The following is a 7,781-nucleotide window of genomic DNA, read 5'->3' as shown; positions in this document are numbered from 1 at the left end:
TAGGCAAACAATAGTGGACTTATGTTGTCAGTTGAAGCCAGCTATTAGTTATCCACCCAGCATACCACCCATTGTACCGGTCATGTCAGTATTGCACTTCCTAGCCACAGGGTCCTTACAACTTACAGTAGCCCAATCTGCTGGTATGTCCCAACCTATGTTCAGTCTGGTGTTGAAGGATGTCCTCTCAGCATTGTTGAAACACTTTTTCAGCTATATTCGGTTTCCCCAACGTGAGGATTTAACCCATGTGAACGCTGACTTTTATGGCTTCGCACGCTTCCCACATATGATGGGGGCCATTGATGGGACACCTGTTGGCTTGGTCCCACCGCAGGCCACTAAACAAGTACACCGCAACAGAAAGAACTTCCATTCCAACAACGTAAGTTGTTTGTTTGGCGGATCTCTACTTTTCACGTTTCTGTGCCTGTCATCCGGGTTTAGTTCATGATTCCTTCATAATGCAATACAGAACCATACCCCAGCTGATATCACAAATGTACCCAGAGAGGGCCTGACTGGTTGGTAAGTCACATCTGTCCTGATTGTGTATGTACAATGTCAGGCGCTACAATCATGAAGTGCATGACTCATTGTTGCACATATGTCCCATTCCTTCAAAGGAGACTCCACTATCCCAAACATCCTTGATTGTTGACATCAGGAAGGAATACAACTACACTAGGGGAAGTCTGCTTCAGTAAGGCCCATGTAAGAACACGAAAGGTAGTGGAGCAGGCTTTTAGGCTCCTGAAGGCCGGATTTAGGTGTCTGGACGGGACTGGTGGCACCATCCTCTACTCACCAAGAAAGGATCAATGTGGAATGCTGCATGCTTCACAACATCGCCCTGCAGAGGAATATTCTGTACATCCCAGAGGGAGGGAGCCTGCAGTGCCACTGGGTGAGAATCCTGAAATACCAAGGAAGGATGACAGTGGTGAAGAGGAAGCAGCTGAGTTTTGGGAAGATCTCGTCAACAGCTGCTTCTAATGAGTGTAAGTATGTAATTTGATGTGATAACTGTGTACAAAGAACTGTAGTTATGTGAATGTGTGGAGTTTAGTGTATTAGCAACAACTAGGGAGCTGCCCCTCTGCAATATTCAGCCAAAGGCTTCTTGAAGAGAACCATTTGTCATATCTCCACCTTGATGTTGTTGCTTTGTTTGAGTCAGTTTCCTTGCAATGTAATTACAGTTCCAGTTGCTTGCTATGTGAGTTGTGTAATAGCTATCTTTCAATACTATACTCCTTGTTTTACCTTTGTACAGGTACCTTTACCATGATATCCTCATGTGGGCATTTCAGAGTTGTGACATTGGCAGGTATCTGATGCTGTTCTGACATAGAAAGTGGACATGGATTGTTCCAGGTAATGTAGGTCACATATTTGGGGTGTTTGAGACCTGTGCCAAGCCAGCTTGCACAGTCTTTAGGTGGAAGGTCAGAAGTGCTGTTTGGACTTGTTGCGGGGGGTTTGGTGGTCCGATTGCATCATGTGCGTCGTCATGTGGGCATGAAATATGTAGAAATAGATTGCAAACAATTCATTCACCCTTCACATTGGCTAAATACTCTTCTTGCATGACATCTATGTAGCTGTAGATGTGTTTTATCATTGCAGGCCACAGTATCTGTGCCACATCACTTATTTGTGTGTCATACCACCAGATGCATGATCATTGGATTAAGATGGGCCTGTGATCAGGAACTGTTGTACTGTCATATGTCTGTATCTTGGATTATGTGATGTTGGATTACCTTGGTGTGGTATGTGATAAGGCTCCAGCTGCTGACATCAACCACTTTAATGTTTGCCTATTCTACAGGAGAATGTCTGACGAATCCCTTCCTTCCATGGCCCGGGGATGGGGGGGGGCTGTACCTTGGAATTTGTACTTGTCAATGCCAAAGCGGTGTATGTTTTAGGGCCCAACCAAACCCAAAACTCACCCCCAAGCATTTTATCCTGGTCTCTTAGTTGCCACCAACATTCAGGGAACTCCCCTTGTGGTAAATTGCATTTGGTCCCTTCAGGGCATTGCTGGTTGTATTGCCCCAGGACGTATGGGTAAAGATAGGTGGGGACTTATAGGTGATGCCCATGCTGATACTTCAGCACATGTGTATTGGCTAAAGATCTTCTATGATCTTCAATCCATAACATTTTTCTCTTTCTCATTTCCAGTCCCCAATACTTGTTTAGGGACACTAAGGGGGTCATTCTGACCCTGGCGGTAGATACGGGATACCGGCGGTGTCCCGCCAGTTTCCCGCTGCCCAGGGGAATCCTCCATGGCGGGGATTCCGACCCCCTTACCGCCAGCCTAGTTCTGGCGGTTTTGACCGCCAGAACCTGGCTGGCGGTAACGGGTGTCGTGGGGCCCCTGGGGGCCCCTGCAGTGCCCATGCCACTGGCATGGGCACTGCAGGGGCCCCCTAACAGGGCCCCACCAAGATTTTCAGTGTCTGCCAAGCAGACACTGAAAATCGCGACGGGTGCAACTGCACCCGTCGCACCCCTTCCACTCCGCCGGCTCCATTCGGAGCCGGCATCCTCATGGAAGGGGGTTTCCCGCTGGGCTGGCGGGCGGCCTTCTGGCGGTCGCCCGCCAGCCCAGCGGGAAACTCAGAATTACCGCGGCGGTCTTCTGACCGCGTAGCGGTATTCTGCCGGCGGGACTTTGGCGGGCGGCCTCCGCCGCCCGTCAAAGTCAGAATGACCCCCTAAGTCCCAGCTACCCCAGCGGCGGCCATCTTGGGCGGGACACTCTCTATTTAAAGCAGCCCAACCCTACAGAAGTCGCTCACTATCATGTGATTATCGGGGACTCAGCACACAGGATTATCCGGTTCGGTGACAGCAATTTCATTCACCAGCCACCTGTTGCCTTGGTAACACGCTGAGTGCACATCTCTTTCCTGGTGCCAGACTGAAGCCTGGCTCCCGTAAGAGTTTGAAGCCTGGCGCTTGCTGAAGACTCAAGCCTAGCTCCCGCTGGAGGTTAAAGCCTGGCTCCCATAGTGAACCACAGAGCTCACTGCGAAGCACTCCTCGCAATCCGTGTTCCTTTTTCCTTTACAAAGTGCTTTGCGATTCCACCAGCTTATCATTACAGGGAACCACATTTGCCTCATCTAATTATAGTCAGGGCATGTTTTATGGCTCCCATTATCAGTTTTATGTTTGTGTGTTCTAGCTCAGGTGAATTTCAGGCTCAAGAGTTTATTACTGACTATTTAAAGAAAGATTTAGTGCTATGTATGGTGTGCATGAGTCAAGACAGATCTCAGGGGGATATCATTTTGAGTGTCTGAGGAAGTGTGACAAGAATACTGTAAGTGCCTGGACATATTTATTGTCTTTCTAGGAGTTTTTATTAATGGAAGATTAACACTGTGCTGCACATTAACTCAGTGAAGCCTCGATGCATGATATGTAATGCTTCAGGATGTGGTTAGAATTTTTTGTGTTGGCATACTAAACCATTTGTCTTCACAGATTTCTTCCCTCGCTGTTCCGTTCCCACACCCTGCCCTCACCTGGCCACTCTAGTGTTCAGTGCTAATATAGCATGTTGAGTTATAGCTGCCTGGAGGTGGTGAGCCTACTAAAAAGCTATGTGCAGATCCTGAGGACCGGCGGCTGGGACACAGTCACATAATCTTGTTTCAAAAAGTCCAGACATGTGGACAGCCTATGTGCTATACACTGGAATAAAATGTATGGTTTGTAAAGCCACTTGTACGTCTGTGTTTGTGCGTAATGGTTGTAATCCTGAACAGGACACTGTGCATCTGTAACAAATCCCTCCTTGCATAAATAAATTCTGTCTCCATCATATGGTTCACGTGGTCTTAGATCTCTACATAGCAAAATGTGGAAATTTAGCGGGCAGACAATGAGTTTGTGATGAGTGAATTTATTACAATGCTGATGCAGAAAAATAAGATTTGGACAGAAAAGTAGAAAACAATTAAGTGAAGGTGTCAGTCATGGTGAATGAAATCATGCATGCATGTGGGAAATCTGCTGCTACTGAGACAGAGGTGTCTGGGGCAGGTTCTTCCACTGACAGGGCCTCCCTTCCAGTGGCTGGCACTGATGTAGATATGCCTGGTGCTGATGAGCCAAAGGAAGGGAAAGATTGGTTTTGAAAAGCCCTGCTCAGGGTGGTGTGTATGTCCCTTATCACCCCTGTTAGGGAGGCCTTGCTGTTATGGTGGGCCTTCCACTGTTCTCACATGCGCCTATGCATGTCCCTCTGTAGCTGCTTAATTTCCTGGAGTTCGGTCAAGACCTGGCCCATCATGCCTTTGGACTCTTGATAGACCCCCAAATCTTGGCTGATGATTTCCTGGCCAGGATCAGCCCCAGCGGCCTCACCCCGCTGGCCCATAGCATCCCTCCCACGCACCCTACCTCCACGGGCCTGTGCCCTTTCCACACAGTGCCCTCTCCCACTGGTTCCTGGGCCCTCATTGTCAGATGTGTTGTGCTGCAATTCAAAATCTGGGACTGGGGGCACAAGATGGTAGACCACTGTGCTGGGTACACATGTAGGGGGTGGAGGGAATGGTTGCCTGTGATGTAGAGGCAACCGGGCTGGGAGGAGTTGTTGTCGACACAGTGAGGCTCACTGTTGGTGTCTGACCAGGTTGCCCAGATGGGCCAGAACTGTCCTCCACGTCCAGACATCCAGGCGTGTCTTCTTGACTGAGGGCTTCATCCGGGAGGGTAGTGTCAGTCTGTTCTGTGGCATCTGTGTGCGCAGTGGCAGTTTGACCTGTTGATATGAAGGATACAATGTTACTGGTTGTATTGCTCAATCTACCATCAACAATTTAGTGTTACATTAAGCATAGACCTTGTACAAAGTTAACTTGCAGTTAATCCTATTGTGGCAAGTACCCATGGTATTGGTTGTATTGACCTGACATGTGTGAAGGATGCCAATTCCATTTAAGTCAAGCCGCAGCTGATATGTGCACATCATTCGCCCTTGGGGGGATTGCCTGAGAATGTCATCTTGCCAACAGTGCAAGCAAAACAGTAGGTATGCAAGATATGTCTTTGGCCATTTTGATGGCCAGTTGATTATGATGCTGACAGACCGAGGAGTTTGTTGTATTTGTGACTGGAGTCATCATGTGATCAGTGCAGTGTGAATGTGTCTGCTGTCAATACCATTCTTGTTATGCTTCTTGAGGCCTTTGGGATCATAGTTGTGCACACTTGGTAAGCTGCCCTTAATGTTCTCAATAGTTTATTTTGCTTTAGCAGGTCAGACTGGAGCTAGGTAGCAAGACACATCTCAGAGTTGAGCATGATCTGTATTTTGCTCACGCCCAGGTGAGTGAACATTATTTGAGAGTTAGCAAGCCAGGGTATTTTTTACAAGAGACCATTGGTCTGGTGTTTAGAGTTACTGAAGCTGTGTCTCCTGGGAGTTGCAGTCATGTCACTCTCCATACTACACACACAACAAATGTTATCCTCCCAGGTGAGTACACTTGAAATGAGTGTTCAGAAATAGATGGATTTGTGCAAGTGAACACTGGTTTTGTGTTTGGAGTGGGAAACACAGGGCCTGTTGGGCTTTGCATTCCGGTCACTCCCCCTACTACCCAACACCATACAAATGTTATCATATACTTGATAAATGTCATCCCCCCCCCGGTGAGTACACTTCATTTGTGATTTGACAAAGAAGGTTATTTGGAGAAGTGAACACTGGACTGGTGGTTGGAGTGACAGTAATAGAGCCTCATGGGAGCTGCAGTCATGTAACGTCCTGTATTACACAAACTAAACGAATATTATCCTCCCAGGTGATTACACTTCAATTGAGATTTAAGACACAGGGGTATTTGGACATGAGAATACTGGTCTGCTGTTTGGAGTAACAGAAACAGGGCCGGCTGGGAGTTGCAGTCATTTCAGTCCCTGTACTACACACACTATACAAATATTATCCCCCCAAGTAAAACAGAATACCCACACGCAAAAACAGTACAATTAAAAATTACATATGCATTACTTTTACGGGCTCATTACAAGTTTGACGGTCTGACCATCAAACCGCCAACTCCATCGTATTATGCATCATATTATGTTTCCACCGGACTGACCAGTGAAAACATCGTATTACAAAATCTCCGTGGTCAGCCCAGTGAAAACATTATCACAGCTTTGGCCTCAGCTCCCTTAAGGCAGCCGAGGCCAATGCCATCACAGAACAGCAACCTCAGACAGTGTGCATTTCAAGGGTGCTGGCAGTGGGGCCTCTGCACTTCCATTCCATGGCCCCCACTGTGACCCCCAGCAGGGGCTTTCCACTAGCTTTTCCATTGCAGTGAAACCATCATTGAAAGGCTGGTGCAAAATGAACTCATGATCAGCACTGCATATGCTGCCATGGGAACCTCAGTGGCTGACCATGACTCTGACTCCTGCCACCCCTTTGGGTTCTGTAATTCTGGCAGTGGTGCCAGTCCCTTGGTGGTCCGACTGCCCGGGTTGTAATCTGGTGGTCGAACTACCAGGAGTGCAGCGGTCCAGCCACCACTGTCTCAAGACCACCACACTCCTAATGAGGCCCTTAATCATAAAAACACCTAACATAAAACAATATAACATAACATATCAAAACACTGTACAAAAATTTAAAGCAACACACTAATGAAAAATACTACTTTTACTCATTACTACAACTACATGTACTAAAATCCCCAAAACAACACTAATGGCTTAATTACAAGTTTTGCTGTCCTGTGACCGTCATGTTGGCCGTGGTGGTCTGACTGCCCACAGGCTGGCGGAGAAGCCCGCCAAACTTTGAGTTTGGCAGTTGTGCACACAGAAAACCTCAAAAACACCACTGGCACCACTAGGCAGGACAGACCACCACGATTGAATGGAGCCACCAACAGTCTGGCGGAGACCATGTTTCCGCTGGACTCATTACGAGGTTGCACATTGCCAATATAATTGCTGCGGTCGAACCACCACAGAGCACCAGGCAAAAACAAACAGTATAAAAGGAGCACTTACCTCCAGGAAGCCGTACACATCCAGAGCCACCATGGAACCACAACTAGATGTCATCCTGTTGCTCGCAGAAAGGCAACGGGATCATCGCCGACAAGAATGACAACAACAATAAGTACACACACACACCTGTTACATTTGTAAATTATAGCAATCAACACACACATTACACACACAGCACATAAAACCTATTATGCCATGGACAATACACGCAGACTCAAGTAGTCAAAACACAGCACAACAAACACATCACCACAAACACAATACAATACCATGCCAACAACATTTCAGCTACGTACACCAACCCATCACACAACACACACCCTAACCCTGGGGGACAAAAGCACTACGCACAACCTCACATACTGCTCAAACAATACATGAAGTACAAGCAGCCCACACACGCACAAACACTGGCAAACAACCAATATCAGCCAGGAATAACTCAAACCTAGGAAAGGAAATGCAGGACAAAGATGTAACCAGAAAACCAACAACTGTTTTTTTTTATATTTGGCCAGTACAAACCAAATGAAAGTTCAAGGTCAGAGGTCACTCCACATGTCCAAAATGTCTGTGCACCAAAGGCACATAATAGTGCCCCAACTTGACTCCTGACTGCCATGTAACCTCCACAGGTAGGGGCATTAAGGGGGCAGGCAGGACCCTCAGGAATTCTTGGGAGTGGTGGGGTTGGCCTAGGGAGGGGGGCTTTAGACTTTGGT

The sequence above is a fragment of the Pleurodeles waltl genome, chromosome 12, assembly GCF_031143425.1.
Source record: "Pleurodeles waltl isolate 20211129_DDA chromosome 12, aPleWal1.hap1.20221129, whole genome shotgun sequence".
NCBI classification, from domain to species: Eukaryota; Metazoa; Chordata; class Amphibia; order Caudata; family Salamandridae; genus Pleurodeles; species Pleurodeles waltl.
Note: the sequence above shows the minus strand (reverse complement) of the source record.